This window comes from Poromitra crassiceps (assembly GCF_964638095.1).
Source record: "Poromitra crassiceps genome assembly, chromosome: 13".
Lineage (NCBI taxonomy): Eukaryota > Metazoa > Chordata > Actinopteri > Beryciformes > Melamphaidae > Poromitra > Poromitra crassiceps.
The window spans coordinates 24866380-24882959 of record NC_139644.1 but is presented as its reverse complement, the minus strand read 5'-3'; the positions used below and the strand labels follow the sequence as shown (position 1 = coordinate 24882959).

The 16580-nt window shown below is 44.8% G+C and overlaps 1 protein-coding gene across 2 annotated transcripts in view; it reads left to right on the top strand.

Annotated features, from left to right (window-relative positions):
* The first annotated feature begins 6849 nt into the window (after nt 1–6849).
* rhbdf1a (rhomboid 5 homolog 1a) overlaps nt 6850–16580 on the top strand; it is a 39358-nt gene continuing 29627 nt past the window's right edge. Inside the window, exon 1 of one of the 2 annotated variants that reach the window (XM_083649509.1) lies at nt 6850–7234. The gene's annotated coding sequence lies outside the window, so the exon portion shown is untranslated. Of the gene's footprint in view, nt 7235–16363; nt 16382–16580 lie in introns of those variants that run through there. The other variant, XM_083649510.1, reaches the window with a different exon arrangement.

Below are 16580 nucleotides of genomic sequence, written 5' to 3'. Positions count from 1 at the left end.
TTTCTTTGAATTCTTCAGCCTTGCTCTGCTGTCTTGCTGAGGTTTGCCTTTTGCCAGTAACATGTTGGTGGTCTTTGATCGAAAGAAAACCTGTAGTTTTTTTTACGCCTTTATTAAGTGTATTTTACATCTGGGTGACTTTAACTTCAACCATTTTGTTATCAATAGTAATAGCAAACCAACCTTAAATGCACAAGATCTTGGGTTGAAGTGTGGTTTACTCAGATGGGGTAGAAGAACGGGCTCTGAGATGCCATCAGTGCTGACGGGACAGACTGACATTTCCAGCAACAGCACAATTGATAGAAAGCAGACACACGGCTCAATGAAAGGCTCTTTTGAGGATTCCTCTGGTGGGGTAAACCACATGTCGCCCACGTCTGAGCAGCAATCTCTCCGCTCTTAGCCCAGAAGTGATGGTCTCTCCTCCACTTCTCTGGTTGGCTGACGAAAGAGGAAGCCGTTTATGGGCCGTCTGACATGGTTCTTTTGGTTAAACATTACCCGTGCACTAAACCCTTTTATCTGTGTGATTGATGGGGCTTCAGGGGACCCTGAGTGCTCCTACAGGTCTGGCGTTGCTTCCTAATTGCCGTCTTTGCCCGAGCCTCACCCCTCCTGCTCCCACTGAGAGTTCACCATTAATTACGGCGACTTCATGCTATATCAATCACAGGCTCCCTCTAGGCCCCTGAACGGCCCTTACATGCGTTTCATGGCTGTACACAATGTAGCGGAGTTGACCAAGTCCAATAAACGCATTCCTCGGGTAGAAATACTATCTTTTGCCTAATTTAGGAGCATGTCTCTGAATCAGCTCAATATGTGGTGTGGCCATCTTTCACGCTGGCAGGGACACAGCGCACGGGTGCATGGAGACCTGACTGGAAGCGATACGTTAGCCTTTCCCAGGGATGACATTGCTAATACATAGTGTGCTTATATGAGCACGAACAGCTGTGAGACCTGTCTGCTGTTTGTAGTATAATTTTGTTGTCCAAGAGTGGGATAAACTAAGAACATCCTCACATTTAAATCGATTGAATTCATTCTTCATTGAGAGATTGATAAGTAAAAGTAAAAGGGAATGTCATGCTTCTCACTACAGGTCTCTGCTGTGGGAGGAGAGAGACCAGACCGGTGGTGTTCAGTCCTCTTGCTACTGAGGCGGTGTTACTCTAAAGCCATGCTTTACACACTCGTCATCTGTCCCGTAATCATGAACCTGTTCCTAGTCATGAAAGTATGTTGACTTAAGGGATATTGTACCTGCAATTAACTTTTACACACCCCCTGTACAAACCTAGTCTAATCTAGTCTTGACTTGTTTTGTTTGTTTATATAGTCAGCACATTCAAGTCTCAAAGGGCTTTTACAAATCATATACATCTTACATACCAGTGTACATACACATCCCATACTAGGTCATTTGCATAGGCTACTCATACATTGTTTACTACATCATACTAGTATACATCATGTGCCATGTACTAGAGGTCATATAGTCCTACATACCTGTACCATATACTGCACACAAACACACTCATGCCTTAAGAGTCCAAATTCACCTGACCTGCGTGTGTTTGGACAAACTAGGCAAACAAACCTCTTAAGATGGTGAACCTGAATGGATTGCTGCAAGAATACAAGAAATCCGCCATCAACTGAAAAACTGTGTTAAACTGCTTTTTCCATTACTCTGCTGGTATCAGATCCGCTTTTTACAGCAGGGACAAAACCCCCCCCCCCCCCAAAGAACAGAAAGTGGAAAAACACAACAACCACGAAATAGATACACGCAAAGTGCTGTCAGCGCAGACAACCTGAGGGATAATGCTAAAGAAAATAAAACTACTCGGCCACTTGTTTTATGGTGGGGGGTGGGATAGTAAACTAACAACAGATCTGTCACCATAAAAGAAGGGGCCACATTAAAGTTGTCTCCCTCATGTGTAGCAGAAAGTATACAGTATATAGACGCTGGCTGGCTGCCAGATTGGGTGGTGATGGGAGGAGCATCATGATGGAGCTGAGGATCAAAGCAGCCGAGGAGGAGACTTTCCCAGTCCCAGACGAGGTCCTGGAGCCTGGGCCTCCTGTGCCCAACAACCTCAGCTAAGGGAAACTGCATAGACCCTTGTCCATTGTCAGCACCTCCAAAAACCACTCGCTTCCCATCTATCTCCCTCCTCCTGAATACTCCCAGGTGGAGATGAGCTTTCACAGAAACTAGGATGGAATGTAGCCTGCTGCAATGCTCTTTTCATTAGATTGAGCAGCAGCTTGTATCGCCTGTCACCTTACAGCAGCACTCTCCAGTCTCCAAGACATTTCTCTCAAACAAAAATCCCCCCCTTTTAAGTATAGAGTAAAGTCTTCTCGAAATAGCAAACTGTGGGCGGTTGTTTTAGGTAATCTCTGTAGCCTACTGTATGTGTCTGAAGAATGGAAATAGCTCACATGACATTTATGGAAATTTAAACAACTTCTCAGCAGAACCTTGACAGTCTTACCAAGATCATTTCTTACACAATTGAAATGTAAAGATATGCAGTCTCACAGATAATTGGTGTAGAGATGCGCACACTTGCTGTGCAAATGGCTTCACAATGGGAAAAGCCCATGAGGTCTGCGTGCGTGTGTGTGCGTCTGTGTGTGTGTGTGTGTGTGTGTGTGTGTGTGTGTGAGTAATGACAAAGATATGGCTGGAAAATCCCATGGGGCAACTATGGGAGGAATCTCAGCTGCGATGATGTGAAAATAATGGAATGCCACACATGCAAATCTGAACTGTTTTGTCATTTCAACCATCTGGGGCTAAATTGACTCATAATAGCAGTCACAATAGCAACATTTTATTTGAGCTAATATATCTTGTCTAGTAGTTACAGTCATGAAATATTATATTCTGTATTATTATTAGTATTAGTATCATTATAATCATTATTATTCTTATTATTATAGTTGTTGTTATTGTTATTATTATTATACAAAGGCAGGTATGAATTGTGTGCCAAGAGGGAAGATGTGATCTTTCACCTAAATCCTCAACTTGAATCAATCACCAACACTTAGGTATTTTATACCTAGTAAAAAAAGTTATATTATGTGTTATGAGCATGATATCTTGACAAAAAATATCACACGCTTTAGCATTACTTTTTATGTTGTCTATAGAGCTGGAGACAAAATTAACAGACATCTAGCATACATACATAAAGCATTATGCATATTTGAAGCAGATGCAGTCGGAAGAGAGATGAGGTCTCTGCCAGCCATGTTACATGAGATAAGGCTCATATGACAACGGTCATGGAGGTTAGATAATTGTTAATAGACAATCGTTTCCTTTATTGGTTCGAGCTGTTGCCCTGGTGATAATTGTCATGCTCCTTTCTCTATGTGGATGGGTTGTCATGTGGCAACATTGTGTCTTGTCTTGTGACCGTGCAAAAATTGAAAAGAAAAATATGTGGGTGGGGGTTGGGGTTAGGCAATAGGCCTTCTCCCTTATTCATCACTAATTTTAACACCTCCTTCAAAAATTCTAGTTCTCTAAAAAGCAATCATAGTGATTGCTTTGTAGGTCTGGTGGAATATGATTTGGGGCTGTTACTTCTTGAAAATAGAAATCTGTAAAGTTATTGGTATTTGTACACCTCTTTAACATTACTTATGGCTGGTGTGAAAAAGTAAGTTTAAAAATATCCCCCACTTGGAAAGTTTTTCTGACAAATTCCTAACTGTCACCGCCAAGGCCAGAATGAATACATTTGGTGGGAATATGCAAATGAGGATGGGGTCAGATTTCAGAGCTCTGTGATGTGTTTACCTGGGGTGATTGACAGTATGTGTAAGCACTAATGAGTCATTAGAAGTTTTTCTGACGAAGCCAAATACCTGCAAACTGGGGGTTGATAATGGCTGTGAAATTGTGCATAAATCCAGTTTAGCTTCCTGTTACAAAAAAACAAACAAAAAATCTGGCAGAGTTTAAATTGATAGCTGATCACAGTTTTGTGGTTCAGGCTGGTTTCATATTGCTAACAGACCAGTGAACAACACTATATAGAAAAAGCTAGTGTGTGTGCAGTTCAGCCATTTATTGTCAATTAAGTTAGCTTATGGGCTACCAAACACTGAAACCAATGAATCCTGCTGTATTCTCCTGTGTTTTGAAGATTCTCTGGACTGACTCATTCATGTCACATGATCCTTCAGGCATTGTTGTAGTCAAGTCACTATATCTCGAGTCCAAGTAGAGTCTCGAGTCTGAGTTGAGTCCCCATTGAGTCAGAGTCCAGAGTTACTGAACATGAGCGTGAATCCACATGTAGATGAAACACACGTGCCAAAACTGAATAACGTCATATAGCTATCAATATCGTTATGCCAAATTATTATGGCCTATTACAGAAAAAACGAACAAAACAAAACCAAAAAAGTCTTTATCAATTAACAAGTCCGAGTCCGAGAACAACTTCTGAGCCTGAATGCATGAATGCCCGAATCCAAGCTTGAGTCATCAGTGCTCAAGTCCAAGTCGAGTCACGAGTCCTGAAAATGTGTCAAGGACTCAGACTTGAGTCAAGTCGGACTCGACAACAACACTGCCTTCAGGGGTGAGTTTGATGTTCTCATCTTCAGTTTAACTACTGAAGGAAAAGAAGGACTTGGATTAAGACCAGATTGTTCACTTGTTGATTGTTTGTTTTTAATTACGTATACCCTAGTGGTGACAGTAACATGACAGCTTTTTGTACCAGCAGATACGAGTGCATTGGCTTTCTGAATTAGGGATCCATAGGCACATGAAAAACAACATAAACTAACAGCAATGATCTCCACTTGTTATTAAATATTGAAGTGTTTGAATGCTCCGGAGGGGAGAAATGTAAATCTGCCATTTCCATTCTGTAATTCATCTTAATCTCATGAACCAGAAATGCCAAAAAAGGGAATAGGCCTATTTTATTGCTTGTCTCAGTAACTTTATTTTGACATCGGTTTCCATGCTCCATGTTGTAAATGTGTAACTAAGTTGGCACATGCTGATTGCTCATTCATAAATGTGCCATGAAACACGTGTTGGGCTTACACTGATTGAATAGCCGAATGAAATGGGTCTATCTAGATAACAGGTAGACTAGGCCTAATTACAATTGTGGATAATAAAAAAATAAAGTGGTGATGTAAGGAACCATTCATCTTTGATTGTCAAATCCAACATTTGTTATGATGTCTATCTAGTGACAATGTAGTGGTAGACTCCGGTGATCATTATGACCTCACAGAAACAAAAATCAGTGTCATTGCCAGAAAAACAGTAGGCTATAATTGCTCCTATCATCCTATGGGCTATGTCTGTGTAAAAAGGTGGCCAAATGCTATGTCACATTCCATTTGTATTGGCAACTAGGAATTTACAAGGTCAAAGGTCGGGAATGCCCCTGTGACGTCACCTGACCTCAGATTTCCTACCATCTCGGTGGAGCCTCACTAGCCCCGACCTCAAAATCCAAGATCGCAGGTCCGTGCTTCAACAAGTGAAATACACTCTTTATTAGCACTTCTGTCTTATTTGTGTCTCAATAACCATTTGTAATGACACACTAACTACAATACACAGTCTAACTTCTATCTGTGTGTAACGGCGTTTTGTATGTGGTACTTGCAGCAACCCATGTTAAGGGCTTGTCCAGGGGTGGGTACGAACCGCCGACCTTCGGCATGGGAGTCAAAGACACTAACCACTCCACCAAGAGAGCTAGCTCCCTTGGCGGAGCTGATTAACATGCCTTTATACTGGGGAGTGAGTTTAACCAATCCACTCGCTACCACTCGGGACTCACGAGGAATCCACGCTGATTCACCTCGGTTACATGTGCACATGTTGCAATGGTGTGTATATGCGCAAAACACCATGTAATGCATTGTTATCAACTGTTGCTAACAATAGAGCTGACCCTGCTGGTTTTACTGGAACGTGATCAACTCGGGTGTGACGTCACACAACTGGGATATTCCAGTTCGCAGTGCAAATGGAATGTGGCACTATTCCACAAATAAGGTGAACTAGCACCTCTCTATCCTTCCTTCTATATAGCCCCTTTTCACAGCAACCGTTTTGAGGTGCTCAAGCAGGAAGTAAAGCAGGTGTAACCAATACTATTAAAGATGGTTCCATCCCATAATAGGTGCTCCAGTGCCAGGGCCAATGTTATTGGTTAATACCTGCTTTACTACTTCCTACTTTACCACCTCAAAACAGTTGCTGTGAAAAGGGCTATTGGGGCATAGTGGATGGTAAAGAAGTAAATTCAGTTTACCCACCTCTTTGAAATGAGGCAGTTTTACTTACCTATTTTCAAATCAACTGTAGGGGAATGAGGGGAAACAAGCTGGGTAAAGTACTCACCCTGGGTATCCCTTATGCTACAACAACCTTATAGGATTAAGGCACCCCAGATGATAATCGAGGATTTTTTGTAGTTATTCAGATTCACTGTAGAATTGCATAACTCTATAGGTATAGAGACAGTGACATTTTAGGCCAGCAAAACCTGGCTTAGAGATTCTGATTCTGCCACTGTGCCTTTTTGCAGTGAGGAAAATAAAAGATAGCTAACAAGCTATTTCTACTACTATTGCCTGTTTCGGACCCGCCGGATCTCCCTCAGTCAGAGGCCCCTGGAGGTCCCCAGACCCCACTTTGGGAACCACTGGCTGGGGATATCGCTTAGTCACCGCCGTTAGGAGTGAAGCAGCGCCTCCCTGCGTACACCGATTGGCTGGTTGAGTTTGACGGGCTTGCTCTCTGGCTGCCTGGCCGTCTCCGGTCCAGGGCGGGGCTGACAGACTCTCCGGCAAACTGAGCTGCCTGCCTGCCTGCCTAGGCTCCAACCGGCAGAGACACAGAGGAAAACTTGCCCCGGCGGATCCATGGAGGAGTGTGGGAATGCTCTGTCCGTAGGTGGGAAGAACAAGAGAAGCGGACCGCAGCGTTTGGGCCGTCACGTTCTGGACGCTCAGAGTAAACACTAGAGCTCCGGGCTCTCCACCAAAACATCTGCGACTGGCTGGGAATTAAAGCACATATTCCTGCTGCTCTGTCAGGATGATGTGACAAATCACTCTCCTGCTGCCTGCCCGCCTGCCTGGAAATCTGTCAAATCGGATTTATATCGCTCCTTCTTTCCATAGCTGGAAATCACCTGACCTGGTTATCATAAGGGTAAGTTGTGTTATTATTTAATGACTGTCTCATGTGTCGCTACTGCGGGAGGAGGCGCTCACCGTCGTGACCAGGCAGGAAGGATAAATAAAACCTACGGCTTCTAGTCGATTGAATTAGCCTACTCGTCAATTGCAATTCATCGGCAGGCACGCGGCTTCACACACGAATGGACGTAGCCTACTACAGCATCAGTTATAGCCTATAAACGTTACCTCAGTGTGCTATGCCACCTGCGCTGCCTGTAGGCTACAGTGGACTTTTCATATTGAAAGTAGGCTCTTTAAAGTGGTCCTGTAGCCTACTCTGTCTGGGTCCACCGAGGCCCACGGGGCAGTAGGATGGAAATCGTGTTAAAAGTGCACACACTGGTGTCCAAATAGAGTGAATGTGAATGTGGAGTGGTTCTCTAGGCTGACGGATTATTTATTTATTTTTTATTCAACTTTTTAGCCTCTTTAATGGTTTTAATTAAAGGTATCCAAGATCTATCACATTATCTCAGTGACTTACTGTAAGACAGAGGAAAGATAGCTTGGCCTAATTTTGCCTGACGTTATCATAACAGTCTACAACACATTACTCATACAGTCATGAGCTAACGGTAGCTGTTCCTCATCCTCCTCTCCCTCCACCTCCTCATCCTCCTCCTCATCAGTGACAAACTTGTTATGCAATTTCTGTGTCTCTGCTTGTGCTCTCATACTGTCATTGCTGGTTTGACTCAACTCACTAGTCACTACAGGCCAACTTTTCTCAAAATTATGTGGACCATGTGTTAAATTTTATTCATTTTTGTGTATGTGTTTTGTAATATTAAATGCCAAATTTTAATAAATAAATAAACACAAATTGCAGCATATTACATTTCTCTTGCTATAACATAGATAGCCCCAATATTGAATCACATTAAAAGTTCATTTATTTATTTATATAAAAAAAACTGGAATAATAGTCCATGGCACATGGACGCGTATACAGGCAGTACGATGCGTGCACCACAACATCACATAGACGTGCATGACCAAAATAAAGTTGGGAAAATCGAAAAATCTGCTTCGTCAGTCCCAGCCTATGCCAATGCTCAATACCCATACGCGGTCAGATTGATTTAGCCAACCCATTGGGGAGGTAAATGGATGCAGACAAACAGTTTCCCTCATTCTGCACAAATGAGTCTGGAAGGCCTGGACGCTCTTGTATGGCAATTTTGGTTAAATGCATGAAATAGGGTCTGTCTGTGGCTAACAAAAGTTTATGAAACAGCAACATAATCTTCCCAAAGGAGGACCATATTTATGACTTTCGAAGCGTAAATCCGTTTTTTAAACGCAATTTTCAGAAAACACTTCAAAAGTTATAAAAGTGGTCCTCATTTGGGAAGATTATCTGGCTGAACACAAACTTTGCTGTTTCATAAACTTTTGTTAACCACAGACCTTATTTCATGCATTTAACAGAAATTCCCATACAAAAAGCCCATTGCCTTTCCCCCCTAAGAACCAGGAATTGCAGGGACTTCTGGGTAAGCCTACAAAAATTCGTCACCCCTGCGGTACTCTATAGTAGGATGAAGAGAGCAGCCAACTTCTCCTATCAGCCTTTCTGCTCTTGCCCTTCTGAACCTGGGGCGTTTTTAATGGGATCTTTTCTTTAGTATGTATCTGTCTCATGACAGACAGACAACCTGACAGACAGAGCGATGCAAAGGACATGAACTCCACAAGCGTAGTTGCGTGAGCCACCTGCTTCAGCCCCACTCCTCGGAGATTGGCAGCCGTCGGAAAACAGCTCACATATTCATGAAGTGCGTCTTGTTGACATCAGAAAGGTCGCGCACTCCGACGTCCTACGATACCTGGGCAGGCCAGGCCGAAGTGAAACGGCTGACATACTCTATTAGAAAGTGCTGAGTTATTTTGGCAGACAGAACAGAGGAGCACATGGCCCAGTGTTCCTGAAACCTTATCTCATGGTCGGAGGAGGGGGGGGACTCATGGCCGGGGGTGATGTAATCACACCGATAAAGCAGGGGTCCGGCGCGTGGTAGTGGCAGCCATGCTCATCCTCTGTGTCTGCTCCAACTGGGCCCCAGAGAGACTATTCGCAGTCTGTGTGTGCATGTGGGTATGTGATACTGCCAGGGCATCTGAGAGGGAGCTGCGAGTAGCTGTGGTGAGGCAGGTGGAGCAGCCAGGCCGGCGTGTGTTGACTGGCTGGTATGTGAGTGTTTCAGGGGGCTGCTGAGGGGGCAGCACTCAAGTCATGCCTGCGTGACTCATGGTGCAGTATCTGTCTGTCTGGCTGCCCCCATCCACTCCCTCCCGCCCCCCCCCCCCCTCCCCAGGCCAAGTGCACAGGCCTGTATGTATTCAAAAGAGCTGCAGAGCAGGATCTTAAGCTCACTGCTCATGTTACCTAAAGGCACTCGCCTACCACTGCGGAGACCCGGGTTCAATTCCTGGCAGCGGCACTTCCGGCTTGGTCAGACATTCCTACAGACACGATGGGCCGTGTCTGCGGGTGGGAAGCCGGTGGGGGTATCAAGCTTCTGGCATACTCTTCGCGCCCAGCCAAGCGCATAGGGCACGCGGCGATTATGACATCATCGCACGGGGCGTGTCGGGGGGCGAGGCCTGAGCGCAGCGCGGCGCGTCCATGGAGATTTTTCTATCAGCGCGTCGGTTTTGCTGCCTGTGCCTGTGAGAGCTCCGTGGTAGGCTATCAGCGGATATCTGCTGTGATTGAGTCCTCACCGTCGTAAAGTCGCCTTTTGAAGCATGAAGTTAGATTATAACGAACTAGTTGTGTGGCTTAGCCTTCCCAAATGTTGAGGGTCGTTTTTTAGAATTTAATACATAGAATTGGGAACGTTACATTCAACTTCATTCAGACTGCCTGGAGGAGCGAGCTGAGCACTGAGTATGTTCTGTTTTGGCCTGCGCAGAGTGCGTGCGCCCTCCTCGGAGCCCCGCCTCCAGCGCGTGCGCGAAGAGTATGCCAGAAGCTTGAGTCCTCATCGCTGCACTACTGCCTCCTCTGGTCGGTCGGGGCGCCTGTTCGGGGGTGGAGGGGGATGGGGGAACTGGGGGGAATAGCGCGATCCTGTCAGGTGAAAAGAAGCGGCTGGCGACTGCACGTGTCGGAGGAAGCATCTGCTAGTCTTCGGCTCTCCCCAGATCGGCAGAGGGGGTGGCGCAGTTTTCTGAATCTGAATCTGAATCAATGACCGAGACAGGGAATATGCCAACTGCCAAGTACAATTGGGGACAAAATAGGAGAAAAATCTGAAAAACTTGATTAAAAAAATATATATAAAAAATGATAATGTTACCCGCCGTCACTCCTGTGAGAGACTTGTTTTTACCTGCCAGTTTGGAATAAACCTTTATTTGGCCCTAGGCAGTGCAGCAAGGACAGTATGAGATATGTTGATGCTTGTCATGTGTAGCTTAATTACTTCAAGATGCTGTATCCACATGCAGGACACAGTTACCTAACCCAGAATGCGCGCTCTTTGAAGACTTGATGCTCTGCTGATGAGATGACACAGACTGCACTGGAAACACAAGGCAGCCAGCTATGCATTTCCCAGAAAAAAATCAGCTGAAATCTGAAATCTGCTGGCGATGGGGCGTGGGTGTTCTCTCTGTGATTGCTGGTCATTTTCTTCAGTCTCTCTGGACAGAGATCTTTGAGTTCAGACAACATGAACGTCACTGGGCTGAACAGTTCCATGTGTGCAGAACACTCCTCAACCACCTAAGGCTGTTTTTAGCCGCAAACACATCTATATCACATGAGTAAAAAAGAAGTCTGATTATTGGATAACCAGAAGTTGACCATTCATATTGGTCTAGGTGGCATATTGCTCTGTGATTAGTGTAATAGTACGGCACAGTATCTGCTATATTTAGTCTTTATCTATAATATTAGGCATGTGTAATATTCAAAGAATTCCAAACACATAATTTATAACAGGTGAGGAACACTTCATTTACTAAAACGTTATAGATGACTTACAACGCATTTGTGATATGTAAACATAGCATTTATTAATCATCTACACATGTATATTCATGTTTTGTAAGTGATTAGTTCATCATTAAATAAAGGCTTATAAATGACTTACGGCTGAACATTATTATAAAGTGTTACAAAAAAAACAAAAAAACATGGAAACAATCTGGCAACACTGAGTCTGAGGTTTCTGCTATGTAGCACCCATGCACATGGCTTTGTTTACATATTGATGTAAATATTGAGGTAGAAAAAAAGAAAATGTGGATACGTTTTAACCAGGACTTTGATAGATGACATGTATTTAAAATGGAAACTGTTATAACAGCTGCTAATGGGGGGAAACAGCATATAGCCTACCAGCTGCTGGTGGCACACCAAAAAACGTGATCGGAGCATCCCTAACATAATATGTTGATTACATAATATTTTGACATTTATATGATTGATAATCGTACAGTACTTGCATCCAGTTACTTGAAGCATTTCAAGTATTCAAACATTCACCAATGTTTGTAATGGCTTCAGGTGTTATAACGCTAAATTATATACTCCCATCTCTCCTGAAACTCCCACACATCAGTCACCACCGCCATTAACAGATTTGTGCGAAAATCCACTACAGATAAGATCGCAGGCTGGATGTGTGGATTTGTGAATGTGGGGCAAGTCCACAGTATCTGCTGGGGTAAAACATGTCAACCGACTTGTTCTGCTACTTTAGAGACAATAAGCACACTCTTCCTGCCAAGTGGATCGGTTACAACTGTTCCCACAGTGGAAGTCAAACAGACGCCGCTTTAAAGCACGTCAGGTATGGTTTTACAGAGGATTGATGGCGAGCGCGCCCACAGGCCCTGTTTGATCTGTAGGCCCCATTGATACTCGCTTAGCTATCAGACAACTTCACTGTGCCTTCAGTCTCAGGGTTTGTGACTAAGTTGTCATTCAAGGACGGTGGTCTTTTTTATGACACACATTTAATTTTTGTATTTGCAGATAAATTAAAATCACGTTGTGTCTCCACTAAGTGTCTGCAATGCATGCGTAATGACTCATTCTGCCAGGTCGCCCGAACAAAACAAAAACACAATCCGATTTTAATGATAAATGGTGTTTGTTGCCGGTCCGAATCGCCTCCCAGCGGCTGCCTGTTTGTCTGTCTGAAAATACATCGCGTAACGCACGATCTGAGTGCACTTCCTCTGTTTGTGTGACTCACAGTCGCGCTCCCGTCGATTGTTCCTGTCCCAGTGACATGTTGGCGGTGGTGTGGTGCAGAGAGGCAGCCATGGCAGCAAAGTCAGTTGTGATGTAATGCTCTACTGCAGCAGCAGGGCTATTTCAGGTCTACCTCTGGTCTCCAAGGCCTTGGTCTGCCAGCTCGCCACTCTGCCCCTCTCTCAGTCAGTCAGCACCTCATCTGTCAAGAGCCAGACGGCGGCGAGTGAACTCACGCTCACAGGAATTTACTAGAAACTTTGACGCGCAAGCTCCTTGATATGACTCGGGTGGGTTGTACAGTAGGTGTGATCAGCTTGGATTGTCTTAGCATTTTTCTAAGCTGATCTTAGGCTGCAGCAGAGCATGAAGACGTCGACTTTACGGCTGGTCGTTACAGGGTGTTTCACGGTCCCAGACGTGGTGCTCTCTCAGTGTCTGAGGCTGGTTAACCTCGGGGGCAAAGCTAATGTTCAGCGCTGTGGGAATGCTGTGTGTTTTCCCAGAAGGCAGGTGCTCAGAGAAGCAGCGAGGGCTCCTTGAACTTTGATCTTCCTCTCTGAGAGTGCACGGCTCTCGCAGGGCGGGTCCACAGATAACCCAATAAAGATCCTTCTCTCCAAACGCTGCCGTGGGGCAGAATAATGTTGTTGTTGTTGTTCTTCTTCTTTTTGCGTGCACTGCTGCAGACTCATGCCTCAGTAAAGTCTCACAACAAAGAGTTTGTGTTCTAAGCTAAGACAATGCCTCCGAATGTCATGTCCGCCATCCGCATCATATCATGCCTCAGAAAAAGATGTCTTGATGGATTGCCACCTCGAAAAAAAATCAATGCAGTCACCTTGTCAAAAATGTACTTACAAAAAGGATTTTTTATCATCATCCTTTTTTGTCTGTACTTGCTGTGATTTGCCAAAGGATTTGACATACCAGAACTAAATATGTGTTCTTTTGCATGTGCAAATTTTCATGTAAATTACAGATTGTTATCAGACTCTTTAGCCCATATAGGCTGTTGTTTAATACATTCAGCACAGGCTTCTGCCACTACAAATGCACGGATGGTGCAGTGTCTGTTTACACTTTCTCAGATCAGTGTCCAGACACCGAGTGTAGCGACATACAGTATCGCAGCACCACTGTTACAGTGTGTGGATGTAGCGACTAGTGACACACAGACTGATACAGTATCGCAGCACCACTGTTACAGTGTGTGGATGTAGCGACACACAGACTGATACAGTATCGCAGCGCTGTTACAGTGGGGATGTAGCGACACACAGACTGATACAGTATCGCAGCACTGTTACAGTGGGGATGTAGCGACACACAGACTGACACAGTATCGCAGCACTGTTACAGTGGGGATGTAGTGACACACAGACTGACACAGTATCGCAGCACTGTTACAGTGGGGATGTAGCGACACCCAGACTGACACAGTATCGCAGCGCTGTTACAGTGGGGATGTAGCGACACACAGACTGATACAGTATCGCAGCACTGTTACAGTGGGGATGTAGTGACACCCAGACTGACACAGTATCGCAGCACTGTTACAGTGGGGATGTAGTGACACACAGACTGATACAGTATCGCAGCACTGTTACAGTGGGGATGTAGTGACACACAGACTGACACAGTATCGCAGCACTGTTACAGTGGGGATGTAGTGACACACAGACTGACACAGTATCGCAGCACTGTTACAGTGGGGATGTAGTGACACACAGACTGACACAGTATCGCAGCACTGTTACAGTGGGGATGAGAGTGCAGTTTTAAATAGGCTAGCCTCCCCCCACTCCGCCTCCCCCCGCTATCTTTGGCACAGTCAGCCGTCATACGCAGGGACTGTGGATCCTCATTTATTGTGTACCAGACGGCTAAACTCAAGTTGACTGTGCCCCGAATGGAACTGCACACACACGCACGCACACACGCATGCATGCACACACACACACACACACACACACACACACACACACACACACACACACGCACGCACGCATGCACACACACACACGCACACGCGCACGCACACACCCACACGCGCACGCACGCACACACCCACATACACACAGTTATATCTGGACAGCCTCAACAGTCCCACCAACATCACATACCATGGGCCAAACTCACTCAAACAGCTTTTCCCAGAAATGAGGGTGTGCTTTGGACTCCTCTGTGGCTTGTCCTTTACTGGATTTTTCAGAAGAGGTGGATCTAAGAAGGCGCGCTCGTCAACGTGACTTTACAATCGCACACTGAGACCGAACCAACGTGAAGTGTGCCGTCGGCGTCGATGCCTCTTGACTTGATATTTTCACATGTAGTCTTCCAGATAGATTTCAGTTCATCTGTTGGCTCAGTGTGTCATGTTTGTCAGTCACAACGACTGAAGCGGCTTCGAGCCAGGTGCCTTTGGCACATTTGAACCAGTGCCTGATCCTGTAATTCTCTTCTTCAGAGTCAACTGCTTCTCTTCACACCATGCCAACTTTCCCTTCCATTCTCCAGTCCTGTTGTCAGAGCTTGTAATGACCTGTGCCAGGGAAAATGATGTCAAGTCTCTCATTTATGTCGATCACGCCCAGCAATACTGAAGCCATCATGCAGCTGGAAGCGTAATATCTGGTGAAGCACATTCATTCGCACACAGTGACGTGAACACAAACAGTAATCAAAAGCATCAAAATCAAAAGCAATTCATTCCTTGAGGCTGTCAGGGCTTGTACTGCCACTCATCTGCAGACACATCTTATTCTGCTCTGAATTAGACATACCAACTCTTCACCACCATTATATTTCCCTATCATACATAGTTGATGCTTAGCAAGATATTATTTATTTCATTTGTCAAAGCATGTACAGGGAGAGGAAGTGTCCCTATGTCCCTATATCTGCGCACTGTGACCTGGGGGAAAAACATTGAGTTCATTTCCATAGATGCAGTGTTTTCTTTAGTTAAATCAGGAGAGTGAAGAGGCCTCCCCCACAGATGTCCCGAGGGCCCTGCTCCCGCCTTCCTAGTTTCCCCAAACTTCCTGTGCCTTTGTCGGGAGTTTTCCATAGATCTGTGAGCCCAGCTGGCTTCACTCTTCCTCTCTCTCTCTCTCTCTCTCTCTCTCTCTCTCTCTCTCTCTCTCCCCCCTCTCTCTCTCCTCTGACTGCTCCCCCTGGGTCACACTCACTTCCTCAGTGTGACCTTTATGGCAACAGACTGTATGGATTATTAGCCAGTAAATACAGGTGATGAACATGTCTTAGACAGTTCTGTTGAATGAAACATGGGTGTGGGCGTCTCTCAGCAACGCAGGCTAATTAAAAACTCCACTTACTTTGATCAGTGAACACCGGCGACCCCCTTTTGTTTTTAAACCAGAGCTCTCTGTGGTCTTTTTGTGTCAAAATGACATCCTGGATGATCTGTAATACAAAGGTTAACACAATATGGAATGTCTATCGTATCCTCTGATGATAGCAGTTTGGCACGAAAACTCAAAAAAGGGTTGGGTATAGGTGCAAAGCTTTTGTTTCAAAGGAATTCCTGAAATAAGTGAAAAAAACAATGGACTATTGACTATTGAAGAATTTCATCCCATTGTGTGAATTTCACTTGTTTGTTGTTTATTTAAAGAATGAATATGACATTAAATTAATTGTTATTAATGCATTCTTGCAATATATAGAGTATATGAGAATATGCATCTTGTGCAGATAGTATTTTTCAAGCCACTTTTGCACACACAGAGTTACACATGGATCTGATCATCTTCTTTATTTCCCCAAAGGTTGTGCTAAGAGCTGTCTTTGAACACCCGTCAGGGCAAGGTACCGCCTCGCCGAGCGATTTTCAATTGTTTTTTCATCGGGACCCCAAATCTGACCTGCAATATAATTTGGGTCAGTAGTCTACTATCTCAGGCATTAAAAACCCTGCCAGAATGTCTTGTGTTGTGACCCACTTTAGTGTCCCGACCCAGTGGCAGAGGAACCCCGCTCTAGACTAGATTAGATTTATCCTATGGGTTATAGAGATCACATCAGCACTGCAGTGCTCGGTTTGAGTAGTTGTGCATTCATTTGTACGCAGCCAGCGGTT